Here is an 18,924-nt window from a genome sequence, read left to right on the forward strand (position 1 = left end):
TTGTTGGTGGACGGTACGGGCTTCTTTGTCGGTTCTTTCGTTACCGACAACACTGCAATGACCCAGTAGCCATTGAAATTTGGTCCTTAGGCAATTCTGAACAGGGCTATCGCGACATTCTTTGCTTTCGAAAAGTTGTGGCTAATGCTGCGACTTATACTTCTCAAATTTGACAGAATGGACGAGAATCCTGGTGGCTGTGGCGAAATGCAAGGGTAATCTATTTTGCAGGAACAATAAAATAACTAAAAATTTTGTAGCTTTTCCATCCTGGTGTTAACGATGCAAAACGTAGACGGGAAGACGACACCGGCAGCAGCGCTCGTGGCATCGTCTTCTCGCTTTGTGTCCTCTTCTACGTTTTGCGCGGTGAACACCAGGATAAGATAACGCTTTCCTTCCTTCAAGATTGCAGCATCGGTCTGCTTCGGTGCAAGGACGATAGATAATCTGTTTCATCTCTTTGTAACTTTGTATCACGAATTAGTTTCCCAAAATTATGATCTGCGGAAGAGCCCGCCCGCACTATTCCAACCACCCCCCTTACACCATCACTTCCCCCCGACCGATAAGCACAAACACGTATAAAACAGCGCGAACCATTAGCAGCCAAGTCTGGATTAATGTGGAGTTGCCCGCACAACGCGATAACTGGTTAGTTGTAAAGGCATTCATGTAAATGAGGATAGCAATAGGGGCTTGTTGGTACGGCATATCTTACTTTGTTATAGCGCAAGCTTGACAAGGACAAAAGAAGGTACAATAAAGAAGTACAAAGAAGCGCTGTGTGTGTCAGATGTACCTTCTTTTGTCCTTGTCAAGCTTGCGCTATAACAAAATAAGATATGCATTCATGTAAATAAATACACACGATTTTCTTTGTAGGGGCTCTTCGAATTGTTTATTATTTGCTGTCGCTCATTCCACGATGAAAAACTACATTTGTTTGATCAGCGTAAAAGCTAGGTATTGCGCACTGTGACTCTACATGGTACACAATAGTCAAGAAAATTTGAGGTTTGCTGGTTCTTATAGTTAACCATATGAGTTACCGGAAAACGAGATATGAGAAAAAATCACTGCCCCTTCCCGTCTGTGAAGGTGATCGAACAGCCAAGCTGTGTTAGTTACACCTAGTGTTAAACCGTCCAAGTCAAACTTCGAAAGCAGTCTATCTTGTAAACCTGTTGTTTCACCATTCTTTCACCTCATTTTCGCTTTTGCTTGCTTCGCGTGGTGAGCATGCTTAAGGAGTGCGTTTTTTTACGGCTTTCCCAGAGTCTTTTTTTGCGCGTGAGCCAGGATGTATTTGGTGATTGACGCCTTTGTGTTTCGTAATGAGGCTACACACGCGTTTGGCTGTGACGGAGAGAACGACGTCAGTGACGGTAGGCCCACAGTCCGCCGTTGTCGCTTGGGTTCAATGTCTCAAGTTTGCTCTGTAGCGTGGTTAGCAGCATCCGTGCGACATTTGCACTTGCGATTCTTCATATTTATTTTGCCTTAAAATGAAATCTGTCCGTTACGTAAGACAATGAATGGATCAAAGATCCGTAAACGTAGCCTCACCACTACGGCGATAGAAGAGAAGGGAAATTTTACGCTGGAATGACGAGCGGCAACGGAGCCAGCTGTGGAAGAAAAGGAAGATGCTCGATCCATTGCTGATGATGATGATATTGTGAGCGAAGTACGACAACGACAGCACACAGTCCGCATAAACAGCTTGGCTGTAAAATTTGAATATCTGCGCAGCCTCATAAGGCAGCCTGTTATTCGCATTTACAGCTTCTACTAGTATGTGTCACCAACATTGATTGTTACAGGGTGCTCGCTAAATGAACGTTTCCCGAGATGCCGTGGCCCGTAAACTTTTGTGGCTGACTGCACAGGACATGTAGAACGAAAGGAAAGAGTATACGTACTTGTTAGTTATTAGAACTTACCTAAATCGACAAAAATTTGACAGCTTCCGAAGGCAACGAAGGCGAGGTCTATTAAGCACGGGTAAACATAAACTTTTTTTTTGCTCGCCTCAGTGTTTTTTTAGCCCCATTCACAACCTAATTTCAGTAAGGGACATGTGCAGTGCTTGAAAGCCATCGCAATCATTATCAAAAATAGAAGAAGAGAAAGAAGTAACAGCGGCCGCAGTGCTTGTACCGGTTGATTTGTTTACTGAGTCCCCGAAAAAAAAGGTGAGTGCATCAATCTCGAAAATTTCAGTTCTGTAGAAAACTATGAGCGCACGAAAAATAACAGCCGTGAGTTAATCTCCTGAAGCGAAGCTTTTTGTTTTTCATTGCATCATTTGTTGAAGCGAACAGTAGGTGTATTTTTCAACTGCGATGCAAGTCGAGTTCGACACCCTACCGTGGTGAGCCACTTGCGACAGAGCGAAATTCAAATTCGTGCGCAAAAATGTGTGGACAGGTTAGGAGAGTTGATGCGGAACCTATTTCTATGGTGTCGTTCCTTATGCGGAACAATGTGCGGCTGCGGGTCATGAAACCACTTGAAGGACGAAGAATGTGGGATGCTTTGTGCTAATTCGCAAAGAAGGCCTGTATTACTGACAGAATTCATGGAACATTTCACCGACTGGGCGATGGCTACTTTAGCATCGCGAAGGCGCTTATAGGAAGCATTGGTGGCATGGCAATCATCCAGCAAGTATCAGTGTAGCAGAACAGCGGTGATCTTCTTTCACCTCATTGCTTCTTGAAGGCTTAGTTGCATGTCCGTACTAAGCGAATAACTAATTTTCTGGATAGAATCAAGCATGAATACATGGAAAGGTTACGTTCAATTACCGAATCAAATGTTGTACAGTTTCAGTTCGTAACAAAAATTAAAAACCATTAGTTAAACACAAGTTATGTTTCGTCATAAAGATGTGATAGCGAGGGGAGTAATGAGGGCGCTGCATATAAAAAAATCACCGCCCAAGCACACCGCACAGATGGTTAACCAGTGAAGCTGAAAGGTGCGGCCCCGGTGTTTATCACTGGGTAATCCCGAATGTTCATTAAACGACCGCTTGGTAAGCTGCCGGATCCTCGGTACGCAGTTGCTGCTTGCGCTTGGCTGCACGAGCCTGTTCTTGAGCTTGGGCTGCAGCATTGGCACAGCGCAGACGAGCTCGTTCCCGGTTCTGCTTGCGTCGTTGTTGATCGAACAGTGCCTGCTCCTCAGGAGTACGTATGACGCGTGGCCTGCCCATTTCGGAGCCGGAGAGAAACTGCTGCGCGCGGTGCATCCCGAGGGCCGGCGAGGAGCTTCGTAAGCGGAGCTATGATCAAAGCAAAATTTCAGACGAAGCGACGAAAATAGGAGGCCAAGCCGACAAAATTTCTATTCTTTTCGATGGCAGAAGGCTTCGGAAACTCGGCAACGGCACGTAGTTTGTCCGGGTAAGGGAGAATTCCATCCTTGGAGACGACGTGGCCGAGGATGGTGAGGCGGCGAGACCCGAAGTGACATTTTTTCAGGTTTAGCTGAAGGCGTTCGTAAGGCAGCGGAGAATTGTGCGTAAACGAGTAATATCTGAGGCGAAATCGAGGGAGAACGCAACGACGCCATCGAGACAGCAAAGACGTATCTTCCATATCAGACCACGTAAAATTCCGTCCATCATCGGTTCGAATGTTGCGGGCTCATTGCAAAGCCCGGAGGGCATCACTGTAAGTTTATACAGGCCATCCAGTGTGACGAACGCCGTCTTTGGGCCATCACACTCCGCCATAGGGACCTTCCAATATCCCTATTGCAAGTCGAGGGAAAAAAAAATTCGGCACCTTGAAGGCAATCGAGGGCGTCGTCTATTCGAGGAAGAGGGTAAACGTCTTTGTGAGTAATCTTGTTGAGGCGCCGGTAGTCCACGCAGAACCCAATAGAGCCACCTTTCTTTTTGACCAGTGCAACAGAAGAGAACCAGGGGGTGCAAAAAGGCGTGGTGACTCCGCGCTGAATGATGTCGTCAACTTGTTCCATAATTACACCACGCTCCGTAGGTTACACACGATAGGGGCGCTGTCGTAAAGGGGCGTGAGTCCCAGTGTCAGTAGTGTGAACAACCGCATAAGTTCGGCCGAGTGATGCTTGCGGTAAGTCAAACGATGTGCAGAACTCGTGTAGAAGGGCAAGATGCTGCTTCCGTTCAGCCGGAGCGAGGCCACTGTCGAGGGGAACGGTGAAAAGAATCCGAGGGCACGGCATCGGACGCAAGGTGAAGTGTCAGGGCGTCCAGCTGATGTTTTGTCTCAGGCCCAGAGGGATCAAGGGGCACGATAACACCAACGTGTATAGGCTGCACACGGCCAAGTGTTTCATAACGGTGCGAAGTCAGAGGGCCTGAGTTAGGGTTGCAAACAAGTAGTCTGGGATTATCCTTGATGAAACGCCAGGGTGGCAAATGGCAGTGACGTATTGTGGCGGCCACGAAATATGTCAAAGGGCGTGAACAGAATGGTGGCATCGGGAATGGTGGCACAGAAAACGGGAACAATGACGACGCTGTGAGGTTGCAGGTCAGTACCGATGGTGACGACAAGCTTGCTATCACCAGGAGCGGCCGCATAGACGGAAGGTGTCTCGCAAATTCAGAGATGATTATCTGAGCACGAGCGCAGTCGATAACGGCGTGATAACGCAACAAAGGAATCCCACCCAAGTATCAGATCGTAAGAGCACGAATTCAGTACAAGAAACAATGCTGTAGTTCCCGTCTTGTATGAGCACCCTCGCCGTACCTGCTTCAACGGATTGAATGCCTTGTGCGCTCGCAGTAACCCTGAAGGTTGCGTCGTCACTTTACGGATGGAGTGGCAAAACTTATTGCTCATTGCGGAATTAGCGGCACCAGTGTCAACAAGCGCGAGAGTACGTAGGCCTTCGACAAACACTTCACTAAAATAGGCGGCGGACAAGCATGGACTTAGATGGGGTGGACAATGACGTAGATCGCGGCTCAGAAGCTGCGGCAGTCAGTTTTCCGCCTCAAGAGTGCTTCACCGGCGATGCATATGCGAAAGAGAACGGCGGCGCGGCGCAGGTGACCGACGAGAAGCGAAAGACTGGGCAACGTAAGTCGGCTGATGATCGCGGCAGTATACTTCAGGTTCCTGTTCTGACTTCGTGCGATAAGGAGGTCGGAAGGGGTAATGCGGATATCTCTGTGCACTGGGGTTCGCCGCGAAATGCTGGCGACAGAAGCGGGTAACATGACACGGAATTCCGCGAGCGTAGCAGACCGGCCCGTTGTCTGCAGTGCACCAAGGATTTGCGCACTGCGGCTGCGCCACGATCGGCGGCGTCACTGGTGGTTGAGGGGTGAACACCGGCAGAGGACGTGGCTTCATGATGGCACTAACGCTTACGCCAGTGGACAGGAGTCGGCGGAGAGGCAGATGGGGCCGCAAATGATAGGAACGCTGCGACAGGGGTCGGCTAGCCGACAGACGGCAAAGCCTCGGTGACCAGCTTCTGTATCACCAGTCGGATGGAGGCACAGGTGCGAATAGGCTTGCGTGGCTGGGAAAAACGAAAGCTGTCGAGTAACTTCCTCAAGCACAATCTCCTTGATCTGTGCCAGGAGCGCCGTGTGGTGGCCGCCGATGGTCAACGCGGCGAGGGAATCTTCTGTTGACGCTGAAATAAGACGCGCTGCTTACGTAGTTCGTTGAAGGTTCGACACAGGCTCACGAGTTCACACACGGTGCGAAGATCATTACCCACCAACATATGAAAGGCGTCGTCGTCGATTCCTTTCATGCGTCGTCGTCGATTCCTTTCCTTTCAAAATGGCAGAGCTACTTAGCCAAAGAGACAACCAATACTATAGTCAAGCAACGTTCCGAGTTGATGTGGGCAACTATGTTCATAACAGGCAATGCTTCTCAGTTTTGCACATGAACGCTAGAAGCCTCAGGAACAAATTTGACGAAGTTAACATGCTTCTTGACTCTCTGCACTATAGTTTCAATGTCTTGGCTTTTACAGAAACCTGGTTTGGTTCTAATGATTTTATTCCCGAACTTGAAGGTTACAGCTGTGTGGGTATTTCGCGATGTAAACGAAGAGGTGGTGGCATTGCATTCTATTTTCGCTATGACGTATTGTACAACGAGTTAAAAGAGTACAGTATGGTTAACGATGATTGCGAATCACTTGTGGTTGAGTGTGACGGCCTGCTTCTTGCTGTCCTGTACCGTCCACCTGCAGGTAGCGTGAATATTTTTTTGCAAACTGTTGAAAAGATCCTGGAGCACACCTTGTTGTTGAAAGTGCCCGTGTTACTCACTGGTGACTTTAATATTGACCTCCTTCTTGAGAACTCTCATAAATTTGATCTACTAGATGTTATTCACTCTTATGGCTGTCGGAATTTAATCGAAGCGCCAACAAGAATTAACGTCGAAACAAGTACACTGTTAGACTTGTGTATAACGAACCATTTAAGCGATGAAATGGTCTCGGGCATAATATATAGCGGCATCAGTGACCACTTACCAATCTTTTGCATTATACCGCACTCTAATCATCGTAGTGTTTCGCAGAATGGGAAAGAAGCGAGAGCAAGTAGAAAAATAAGTGACAATAACATTACAAAGTTCCAAGAGCTTGTAACTAACACCGATTGGAGTGTAATAGAGAGAGAAAAAAAAATGTTGACCAGGCTTATAGTAAGTATATAGCACTTTTTAAAGAACTTTATGACACTTGTTTCCCACTAGAAATGCGCAAAACGCACGAAAAAATTAGAAAGCGTTGGTTCTCCTATGAACTATATAAAGAAATTGAACGCCGTAAAAAGTTATTTGAAACATTCATTAAATCGAAAGATCCACACGTCCTGCAAGCTTACAAGCAGCTTCGAAATAAAACAAACTCTAAAATGAAGAAGGCTAAACGTGAGTACTATCAGAATAAGTTTACTGCGGCTGCAAACAATCCTTCACTGCTTTGGAGAACATTTCGAGAATTAATGATGGGCAACAAAGCGAACTGTCCTCAGTCAATACTTATCGACGGGATACCATTATCAGGGGAAGGCCTAGCCAACAAATTTAACTCGCATTTCCAGGTTTCTGCTGCGCAGTGTAGCGATGCTCCTGTAGGCCGATGTGAAGCATACAAAGGATGTTCTGATATGCCCACCATATTCCTGTACCCAACAAGCCCAGCCGAGATAGCAGACGTCATATCTACACTAAAGAATAACTGCGTTTGCGGAGTGGACGAAATAAGTACAAAGCCTATAAAGAGTGTAGCGCAAGTTATATGTCACCCGCTTTCGCATATCTGCAACTTCGTCTTATCGACTGGTGAATTTCCCGTGCTCATGAAAATTGCGAGAGTAGTGGCACTGCATAAGGGGGGTGCGCAGTGGCGTAGCAACAGGGGGGGGCCGGGGGGCCGTGGGCCCCAGGTGTAAGGGGCCAGTGAGGGGAGGGGGGGGGTGTCATATACGTCTGAGACACCCCTCTTTCCGCCGGCTACAACAAGCGCGGGGGGGGGGGGGGTGTTGACAGAAGACCTAAGGGCCCCGGGTGCCACGCGACCTAGCTACGCCACTGGGGGTGCGTTAGATAACCTCAATAATTTCGGACCCATTTCAGTTCTGCCTGTCTTTTCTAAAATCCCTGAACGCATTTTAAATAAAAGGATAGTTGGGCACTTGACAAAAAACAAAGCAATAGTACCAGCACAATTCGGGTTTCAAAAACAAAAGTCTACTGAGCAAGCGCTTTTGCATGCGAAAGACCAGTTAATTAAGAACTTTGAAAAACAGACTTATACTATTGGAGTGTTTTTGGATTTCCTAAAGGCTTTTGACTCTATTAATCACGATATTTTGCTCCGAAAGTTACCCTGGTATGGCATAAGAGGTGTAGCATATACTTTAATCAAGAACTATCTCAGCTCCCGTAAGCAGTTTGTTTGCCTAAATGATTCTAAGTCCCAACTTCTTGATTTAAACTGCGGTGTTCCTCAGGGCTCAATCCTAGGCCCAACTTTGTTTCTTCTCTAGATCAATGATATTGTTAACATCCCAAACACACAGTGCATAACTTTGTATGCAGATGACACCAGCGTTTTATTCTCTGATCACAACATTCAAGAAGCATTTACCGCAGCCAATAGATGGATGGGGGACCTCAACTGTTGGCTAAATTCAAATAAAATACAACTGAACTGCGAAAAAACAAAGTACGCCAAATTTAGACCTATAAAAGGAAAGCAGCTGGTGGGTCACTACGAGTTAAATTTTGGGGGGCGCATTATAGAAAATACGAAGTGCGTTAAATTTTTAGGCGTGTGGTTTAACGAAAAACCTGTATTGGTCCATTCATGTGCAGACCCTCAGAGCCGACATTCGTAGAGCGACGGGAATGATTAACATGTTAAAGCATCTTATTCCAATGAATTTAAAGAAACAGCTATATTACGCACTAATACACTCTCGTCTACACTATTCCCTTCTGGTCTGGGGAACTACTACCAAAACTAACCTTATGTCACTATATAGGCTGCAAAAAAGAGCCGTAAGGGCAGTTTGTAGCCTACCGGTTCTTGCACACACTAAACCGTTTTTTGATAAGCTTGGCATACTCCATATAGATCGCCTATTTTTGCATAAACTATCGCTCGAGGCGTTCCGTCTCCGTCAAGCTGATCACATACAATTTAATCAGACCGCCACCAAAGAAACTCCGTATAATCTCAGACATGACCCAATCTCTATACCGCTTACTCGCATGAACTACGGGAAACAGGCATTACACTTCCAAATATCAACCTTACTAAATAATAATCCCACAATCCTGGAACAATTACAAACCTCGAAATCAAGCTTGAGGTTCATGAAATCTGTTAAAACGTATTTTCTTCGCTACTTTATTGTATAAATTCCTTAGGTACCACAATGTCATTGTTTTGTTTTCCTTGTTAACATGTACTGATCGAGATTCGAATTGTTAATCGCTTTTGATGTGTTACCATACACTCTAAAAACTAGGAAGGGTATCGCAGGAGTGAAGCGGCCGGTTCACTCTTCAAAGCGTCGTTTTACTCTCGCAAAATGTCGAGGAGTATGAAATGCATTGTTCACTCTGTCACCAAGGAGAGAGTGAAATGTGCTTTTCACTCTCCCCTTCAGAGAGAGAGAGTAGAAATACTCTTGCGGCAATAGAGAACAAAACGTAGCGTAATCTTCTGCTTCAACTGTAGGTGGCTGGCCCCGAACATGGCAATGTATCATTCATGCACGCTGAGCAAAGAACACATCGTTTTGCTTCTAAGATGATGATGCTGTGTGGTGTTTTGTGGCGCAAGGGCCAGGTTTGGCCAAAGAGCGCCATGACAAGTGGTAATTTTAACGATGTATTATGTAAGATGTGACTTGGCTGTAAAGCGGCCTAAAAATAGTCGCTGTAAAGTGCGTAAAATCTATGCGCTATAAAATTATGGCGATGACTAATGACGAATACTATGAACATTAAAATCCATCGTAAAGGAATGATGCATTGTTTAAAATATGCGAGATGTTAAATTGCTTACAGCACTACTACCTCGCCAGAGCCCTTGAACCACAAGGGCCTAGAGGCATGTGCTATTCAAAATAATTATCGCAGCGGCATCCTCTGAAGAGAGGAAGCGCTACGAACGTGTGGGGCTAATAACATGCAACACATCTTTCAAAAAACCTAGGACGGCGTTGGTGTCAAAGAGCGGTTCTGGGCCAAGTAACATAACAGGATGAAGGGGGATGTGGTGCAGGTATGCTAAGAGAAAATGTTTTTTTCTTTCGGATTCGGCTTCCCGACACTCCAGTAGGACGTGGAGGACGGTCAGCCTCTCCCCGCATCTACCACAGGTTGGAGGCTCGTTTCCCGTGTGTAAGAAGTTATGTGTGCCAAAAGTGTGTCCTATTCTTAGACGGCAGAATAGGGCATCTGTCCGGCGGGATTCTGTTACAGGAGGCCAGAAACCTAATTGTGGCTTTATTACATGCAGTTGCTTCTAAGAGAACAGGCCGCCGCAGTTCAAAGGAACGCGTAGCGAGCGCTCTACTTTTTCACTCGGATTTGCTCCACCGCGCGCGCGCGCTCAAGATCGCGGAACAACACAGCACCGGAGAAGGGTGATCCGTACAGCGAGCTGCACCGCCGCCGCGAAGGCCAGCCAACGGAGATCGTATGTCAGCCATCTCGCGTCGCTACGAAAACACGACAGTCGTTCGTCATGCCTTGGATATAACAGCAAATCCTCCTCGGTAAGTGAATTCTAACTTAGGTGCACATTCTCCGTATATGTCATGCTATCGCCAGGAAGTCGTCGCTGCGCTTAGCCGACGCGATTGACAAAGGACTAGGCATACGCGCTGTGTCTCTCCATGTCAATCGAAAAAGCCAGTCGTCGCGATAACTGCATGTGATTTTATCACGTTGCCGTTGTCCGTAAGAGCTTTAAAGATAGCAAACGCTGCCAGAACTATGGTATGTTCAATAAGACGCCAGGCGAGAGGACGCTTAAAATGGTTCGTTCACCAGCCCGTGATTCCGAGCCTATGCGGAGCGTGATTAGCGTGCGTTTTGTGTGTTTGAATTTATTCAGTTTAGCAGTCTACTGTGTACGGAACGCTGTTGAACTAAGGAATCACATAACAGAAGGCGTCATTTTGCTGGCAGCATGCTTTTTTTATAAATAAACCGCGCGCTTGACGGTGTCTCGCGCAGGGGGAATCTGCGACCACTGAAGTTACGTGCAGCACCAGTGCTAGTTGGAAACTTTGCCGCAGGCATTCAGCTGCATGCTGCAAGAGGTCAGTTGGGCGCGTTATCTTGAACTTACTGAAAACGCATGAGGAATCCATGTTTTATGCTGAAAAAAGTATGAACCCCATATAAGCGATCTTGCGCGCGGCAGCTACAAGCGACGCGATGGAGATGGCTGTCGCGTTCGCTCGTCGCCTACAAGTCGTACTCCGTGCGAGCGACGATATTGAGCGACGCCTCCCCGGTGTTGCTGGCATGAGGGCTGCAATCACGCGTGACGCGTGCTTTAGTAATTTACGTTGAAGTATTTTACTAAAAAAGTAGCATAAAATATTTCCGGAGGTCTTGCCGTAGGTTCTTATCCTTGCACGTATAAAAATTGAATCATTTGCTCGTTCCGCGCTACAATCGGTAGTATTTGAGCGATGTATGTACATCTAGTTCCGGCTTCGTGCTATTGGCTAGTCGCTCATAGCACTTTCGGGCAACGAGCGATGATTTCTAGATTTCCAGAACCGAGCCATCTGTTCAAGCGACGGCCCGTTTTGTCGCTCGTCGCCGTCGCGCACTAAATCGCTCTCACAGTGTTTATCCCTAAGACTGAACTGTTTTTGCTCATGTATTAAAATGGTGTGGTTATAGGTAGGTCTGGTTTTGTCTCCTGTTGCGGTTTTCGTGCATGGTGCGAAACTGAAAGGATGCTTATGTCTACGAACTCGGTGAATTGTCGAGCAGCTAGTTATGCATCGGCATCGAATATAACGGCTGCTGTGTGGAATTACAATTGCAAGGGCGCTTTGCATACGCTTATTATTTTGGACATGCCTGTGCGTTTGCTAATATGAGTTGGCGTGTCAGAGTTATGTCATATGAATAGCTAAATCAGCCTTCCTTTGGGGGTTACAAGCGTAATGTGTGCATTTTGCTATTGCATGGCAGATCAAAATGTGTTTATCGCTTTAATATTTTTAGTAGAGAAATAAAATATGAAAATAAAATGTTGCTTTAATTCCGTGTTACCAGTCTGTCGTACACAGAACAATAGGTTGGTGTAATAAACCAATAACTGCGGTTTAACTGCAACTTTTACATGCCTTCAAGAATCTAAAATGCTAGATTTCAAACTGCAGCAGTAGTCGGGTCTGTCAAAAATGAACTCCATTTTGCACCTCATACATGAAAATTAGGTCATGCCTTTTAGTAAGCTTAGATGCAGGCCGCAGTGAACTTTCTTGTTAGTATTGAAATGTGGGTAAGCTTGCCATAACAAGCCTCGTTGCCCTTATTTATAGGCACATCCATATATCCATTGAACTGAAGGACAATATTTTCATCCCTACTGAGCATCATGTTTGCAGCTATAATCCTCAAATTATGGCTTCAGCAGTGGCACAACCAGGGATGGTGCGGGGGCACACTGGGCACGTGCTTAGGATGTGTCACAAATGGTGTTTGCGATACACCAGGCTCATGGCAGACCTATGATGTCTGAAAATGACCAATATTCTATTCATTAGCAGGAGTATTCTAACATTCGTGCCGAACGAGGATGAACTGTCCGTTATTTCTTTTTTGTGTAAATTAAAATTGAAGTTAATTTAGCAGTTGACTGTTGCAGTCATTTGGATGTTTTGCATGCATTTCACTAAGAAGACTAAGAGCTAAGACTTTCTTTTATTGCCATGGCCTTGACTGTCTTGATGTTGCTTTACACCATGCCCTTGTGTTGACTTTTGCATATGATATTTTTCAGGCACCCGCTTTATATAACTCAAGAAGGCAGCTGCAAGGACACGAGGATGTGAAAGCGCCAGCGCAGCGTGACTTCACCTAGTGCAGAGGAGCCAGTGCCAAAAAATCAAAATACATTGCCATGCAATTCGGACAAGAAAACTAGTATGTGGGTATATTGGGTGTACCATTTGACCAAATGTAACCAAAATCAAGATACAGTATGTTACACCAAGATGAAAATTCTCACGTGCTCCAGGCAGTCATCTTAACATGGTATATTTATGTAATGTCTCCGATTGGAAAGTCAAATCAAGTATGTTCTCTGGAGACAAACACATAGCAGCAAGTGTCATTGAAAAGTTAGAAAGGTGTTTTAAAAAAGCTGATTAGTTCTGAGAAGTGACTGCTTTTTGTCTTGCCTCTCAACAGATACATCCATGTGATAAAAAAAGTGGTACAATTAAATTGCATATTTGCTTAGTGACATGATACACACTTGCAATGAGCACAGTGCCTGTGTTTACTATAAAAAGCAACAGCCCATGCTTGGTTAGGTTAGGCCCACTACAACATGCAGGCATGGGTGATTGGCGCTTTTTTTATTTCTGTGTCGTAAGGTTTATTGACGTGCGTGTAAGTGCAATGGCACGCAGTATGGCTAGTACAAAAAAGGGGGGGGGGGGCAGATATCTGTAGCTCACTGTACACGACACAGGGCAAAGGAAATCCGTGTTCAGCAACCATGTTAAATGCTATGTACGTAAATTTTACAACGCTACTCATTCGAAGTGCATACAGGTGCATACTGAAGAAAAGTTTTCCAGGGTACATAATTTAGTGCGTAATTTACACTATTTTTGCTCTAACCACAAGACATAATAATTTGAATATACTGCACGGAAAAACCTAGAGCGAATTAAATTGTGTGTCAGCTTCGTGTGTATAGATAGTCTTTCCTATGGATTAGGTTTTTCATGTAATGCATTACCAGTTGACGGCCTATCTTATGTGCACTCTGTTTACATTACAGTCGTTTATTAGTTTACTCATTTGTTTTGCAACTTATTAAATGCCGGTGTATATATATTTTCAACATTTGACATAACCCTGTATGTTTTGTAGGGACAACCGAGGACGCGCATTTCTCAGCACCCAGTCAACTGCCAGAAGTGACTCGAACACAGGCCACCAGTAAGTGAACATCAGTTGCAGTTTCACATTATGCAGTTGGCTGCTGCCTTGTACTGAGGCTTTTTTTTAAATCAGATGGTGGTGTCGTTCTAACGTACATTTTGACCACAAAGGTGCGATCATGTCTCACAGAGGCATATATGGTTGCTATTCTCTGCGAGGGACGTGTTCTCGTGTTCGTGAAGCATTTGTGTTTGGCAGTATTGTCGCCCAGTGAGTCAGATATAAACACTGTAACTCGCCACTGCTGGGAAGTAGTTGCGAGAAACACAATATATTATGACGCTGTAAAGTTATTTCATTAATTCGAAGGAAAATTTTGCAGCAGGAAAAAAAAGTTTGCTCTTCCAGGTAAACATGTCTTTTTCTCACAAGTTATTTAACAAAACCGTGGATGCGTGAAATTCATGACTTATGAATAGATTTTAATTCATCCTTTAGTAATGCTTCTAAAAGGGACTAGAAATAGCATGTGACTACCTCTCCAATCAGCAGATCATACACTTACAGTCATACGTGGTAGTTCCATGCAGTCTCGCACTCTATATAACCTTTCCCTTCAGCAGCATTGTAACTGGCGGCTGCGTTTTCACAAGGAGGAGTGCACTTGGCACTGTATATGTATGTGTGAATTCGGTTTTCTTTGTATGTGTCGGCTCACTGACACAAACAGTGCAAAAATCAGTTGTACCATGAGGCTGATGACGCCTTCTGCTTCTAGAAATGCGGCACTTCATATTTTATAGTACTGCATGACATTTAAATCAAAGCTAGCACATAAGATGATCAAGAAAACTAACCGCTGTTATAGCTGTTTTTCTCAAAGAAAGCTTGTCCTTTATGGACTGTGTTAATCTGAGCTCTCCACCGATGTTTCAGTAGTATTATCCCTTAGTGAGTGAGAGATTGGGGGCAATTAATCGTGTTAGTCTTTAAGTGGTGTCCTAATTATGTGTATTTGTACCAACAAAGTTGTCTAGATTACTTTATTGTGTAGTGTAAAGCTTATGAAACCATCAGCAACTAGTGAGTTGCTAACATGCATATGCATTTGTCACTATACAGGTGGCACTCGGCTGTACCACTGCAGTGCTGCGGAAATTGCCAGCACCAGCGGCTTTGCAACAGCTGTTTCACAGCATGTCGGTATGTGCTAATCTATAGTTTTGTTGGGATGAGTTAGTATTATAGACCACTGCTACTCTGTATTGTGACAGATCCATATGATAAGTGATGTAATGGGCACAGCGAAAACATGTGAATGTTTTACTATGCTACATAAAAAGGCTCTCCTTTTCGTCACTGGAGCAGGGGAGAAGAGCATGCAGGCACTCCTGAATGTACATATATTTCAAAACATGAGAGAGACATATATATATATATATATATATATATATATATATATACACACACACACATACAATTGAACTAAAATCAGGGACATTCCATCTTTCATTTTGAATTGACCTGTACAGCGCAAAAATACAACACAGACCACAGAGAAGCCCGCATGTTAACAGGTATGATACACACAATAATTCAACCGATTTGTATACTTCAGGTGTGCTATTTTATGCAAGGGGGAAGGGAAGGGGATAAAACCAGAAAAAAGAGTGGAGTGGAAAATAAAGGAATCGTGCCAAAAAGCATGAGAAACATTGTGCAGCCAGGATCGCCAGCAGGACATCTAAAAAGCACTGATAAAATTACATACAGGGCAACCTTACGTATTGTTTGTTTCAATAAACTCAGATCACATGCAGCCATTACTGCAATCAAATTGTTTTCTTATGTCATGAGGGAATGATGCGGGCCCAAAAAACTGTTTAGAGCTGAAGGATTATGTTCCATGCTTGCCTCATCACCTGCTTTTTATCATTATTATCAGCTGCTTATGTTAGGGACAAAAAGTAAGAGTACGAGCTTTTTCCTAATTCGCCATTCCACACAGCATGTCTTTGTGACTATATGTACATGCAGATGATCCATAGATGAAAAATATTCAGTACAGTAGAATCTCATTACAAGATACACTTGGTTGTAAGAGACATCTGAAAAAGGTTTGGTTGGTTTGCCACATTAACAACACTGTACACAAGAGTCACCTTTGTTAGTAACGACTTTTTAAGTATTCACTACTTCGAAGGGACACAACCCAGACACATTCACTTCATGCACCTTGTGTGCTCCGAAGGGCGTGAAGATCACGCAATCCTCACACAGGTCAAGTGTGCATGTCTCTTTACCATGAACTAGAAAAGGAGGGCAACGAGGACAGTGCAGGGCAGAAAGTGTCGACAGTTGAAGCTGACGAGCGTCTAAGAGCACCTCAAAGGCACTGCGAGCAACAAGGCTTGCAAAGTGAAGTGTTTAACTTCCAGAAGTTAGGGAGGAAGCTAACACAATCTACAGTCACTAAAAAGCTGTGAATGTCTTCTTTAAAGGGCCCCTAAACCACCGAGGTTGAAATTTAGTTGTGGTGTTGCAGTTGTACATGTTAAGGCAACGAACACGTAGCCACGAGAATTTTTCAAAACGGTGCAGTAATAGTGGAGCTACGTGTTTGGTTATCGAAAAGTAGTCCCCGCTCATTTTACTCTTTCATCTGGTACACGCCATCTGGACAGTATCGTCTTTTCCTCGCCTAGTACACCTCCAAATGTTACGGGACAAGCCATCACCAACGAGCTCTGTTGCTGCCGCGCAGGCCCGTCATCCTGCGAGGGGTGGCGCTAATGACCTTGCCAATACAATGGAACTGTATGCTGACTCTAGTTGAAGAGCCTCATAGGGAGACCCTTCCGTTGGCGTTTCTGTTCTTTGCCCCCATTGGCTGCCCACAATGGCATCGCGAGCAACGCGACGAGGAAGAAGGAGTGTGTATTTGCTTGCACGCCTTGCCGGCAGTCGTACACTTTCGTTCGACCAATCGACAGCACCGGAAACTGGTGACATCATCAGAGACAGCCTGGTGATGTCAGGACAAACTGGGGGGTGCAGGATAGGTCCAGAGAGGCGCATGGGGTCGTTTTCGTCATATTGTGGTGCTCCCACAGTGCTACGCATTGTGGCGTTTGGCGTCGTCAATTGTGACGGCATTCTGATTTTGATGCGCATGTTTACTTGAAATGTTCAAAAAATGTCAAGTGGTTTAGGGGCCCTTTAAGCCACCCTGAGCAATTATTCCTTCAGATATATCTAAACATACTGTAGTGATGATGCATAATAAGCTGATCTAGTCTGGCTCCTCAGAGTTTTAAAATTTTTTGTTTCGAGAGACATGTTTCCCGTGCCTGTTGAGTATCTCTTCTAATGAGGCTTAACTGTAATGTACGCACACAATTGTGTAACTCCTCCTGCAAGTATTATTCCTTAAGCCTGGTCACTGATGTGCAAAGCTTGTGGGTAAGTTTTGATGTCCGTACTTTTTAGAGCTATATTTATTAATTCAGGCTGTTCTTATTGGTTCTTCGATGCAGGAGACAATGCCTACGAAATTATTGGCCCTGATGACGAGAGCCCTCGAGGGGCAAACGACATCTCTGTTGCAGAAGTGAGCCCGATACCACCTGAAGTTACCATGACAGGTGGCACGGCAGCAATAGATAGAGAGACGGCCATGTCTACTGCAGCTGCAACAGTGTACGAGGCAAGCAGCAGTGTGTCAGCATCAGCAGCAGTGTCAGAAGGAACCGCACCAGGCCTGGTAGAGCAACATGTGTGCTATCACTGTGACTTTTTTTGTAGTGCATTTGCTCAACATACAAAAGCTTTTCACCATGACTGTGAGCCAGTGTTCTTGTGCAGCAAGTGCAAGAGTAAGTTAGGTGTTATAACACAGTACAAGCATCAGTTTAAAATATGCAAACATATTACAGTTGTTGCCTCCCCAGCCAGCCCACATAGCGACAACAACGTGGAACACATGGTGGGACACACCTCTTCCCCATTAGAAGATAGTAGAGACTGTCACTGTTGTTGCTAGATTAACTGGTCTTTGTAGGCAACTAGAAGGACAACACAGGTGTCATAAGATTGTTGTTTATGTTGTTGTTGAAGAGGTAAAAAAGAAGTTTGATGCAGCTGAAGTGCCAACTGATATTGAGCAAATCAAAAACAACCACCTGAGAAAGCAACACTATCGAAATTTGGTATCTATGTGCCGCCAACTCTGGTAAAGGTGGCATAGGACAGAAGTGTGATGAAAAACACACAGACACTGCTGTTCCATCACTGGTCACAGTGAGCACTGACTTGTAGGGCAAGAGAGTCAACTGAAACGAACATTATGGCATAGTGTCATGCTCCCATGTGACCACTTTCCATGTTATTTTGCATGATACAGCTCAACCTCCAGAAACGAGACTACAACTTGTCTGTAAAAAGCTTTCACAAAAAATTATTCACAACACTATTAACACAGCAGTATCTTCTTTTTTTGTGGGTTCGAGGTTCCCGGGTGTCCATTAATGCAAAAATTGCGGAAAAAAAGAACATGTGTCGTACTTACACCTTTTTAATAAGTACGAGGGGAACAGAACTTTTCTAGTCATGCATCTTCATCATACTATCAAGTTTTTAAATGCCTTTTATAATTATTATTACCAGTTATATCTGAGTGCATTGTATGCATTTAGCAGGTGTAAAATCAGGTCAGTTGGATCAGATGCCTTATCTGCAAGAGAGCCCTATATTCAAGAAATTTGAATTAAAATAGGTACGTTACAGATGCAGCCTTTCAGCACTTTATTGCGTGTGATTTAAGCTTTGCTCAATACTTTTGTGGATGGCAGTTTCAACCGGCACAGCACTGCGCTTTGTCACGGTCACGTGTCTTCAAAGCGGTGTTTACCATTTGTGTTGATCTGTTTGTGTATTCATAGAGCAAGTTTTTAATTTATTTTTTCCGCATTCTTGTGCTTGCACTAAGCTTGTATAAGGCAGTTACAAAATGGGCGTCACTATAACGAACTGTTCTGTTGAGCTTACACTTGCAAATAATAGTGTTCAGATGGCCGCACTTCCATGTAGGTGCACCGATAGCTTTGGGTATGTTCTCATGTTTGTATAAATCTTATATAAGCTAGTTACAAACTGTATGTCACTAAGCATTGTGATATTCTTTAAAGAACTGCTTGGTTGGTTGTACACTTGTGAATTAGTATTGAGGTGGTGGTATTTCCATGTAGGCGCACTGCTAGCTTTCTGTGTGCTCACGTGT

General features: G+C 44.7%; 1 protein-coding gene and 1 long non-coding RNA gene across 2 annotated transcripts in view; both read left to right on the forward strand.

The window, feature by feature from the left end:
* Positions 1-2,098: 2,098 nt before the first annotated feature.
* The window catches only part of LOC135918455 (E3 ubiquitin-protein ligase MARCHF2-like), a 195,909-nt gene continuing 179,083 nt past the window's right edge, over positions 2,099-18,924 (forward strand). Inside the window, exon 1 of the mRNA XM_065452094.2 lies at positions 2,099-2,198. The gene's annotated coding sequence lies outside the window, so the exon portion shown is untranslated. The remainder of the gene's footprint in view (positions 2,199-18,924) is intronic.
* Positions 13,666-17,227, forward strand: LOC139055346 (uncharacterized). The gene is made up of 3 exons (XR_011511687.1): positions 13,666-13,703; positions 14,769-14,849; positions 17,183-17,227. It is a non-coding gene; the product is annotated as an uncharacterized lncRNA (long non-coding RNA).

Source organism: Dermacentor albipictus, chromosome 2 (assembly GCF_038994185.2).
Source record: "Dermacentor albipictus isolate Rhodes 1998 colony chromosome 2, USDA_Dalb.pri_finalv2, whole genome shotgun sequence".
In the NCBI taxonomy this organism is placed as follows: Eukaryota; Metazoa; Arthropoda; class Arachnida; order Ixodida; family Ixodidae; genus Dermacentor; species Dermacentor albipictus.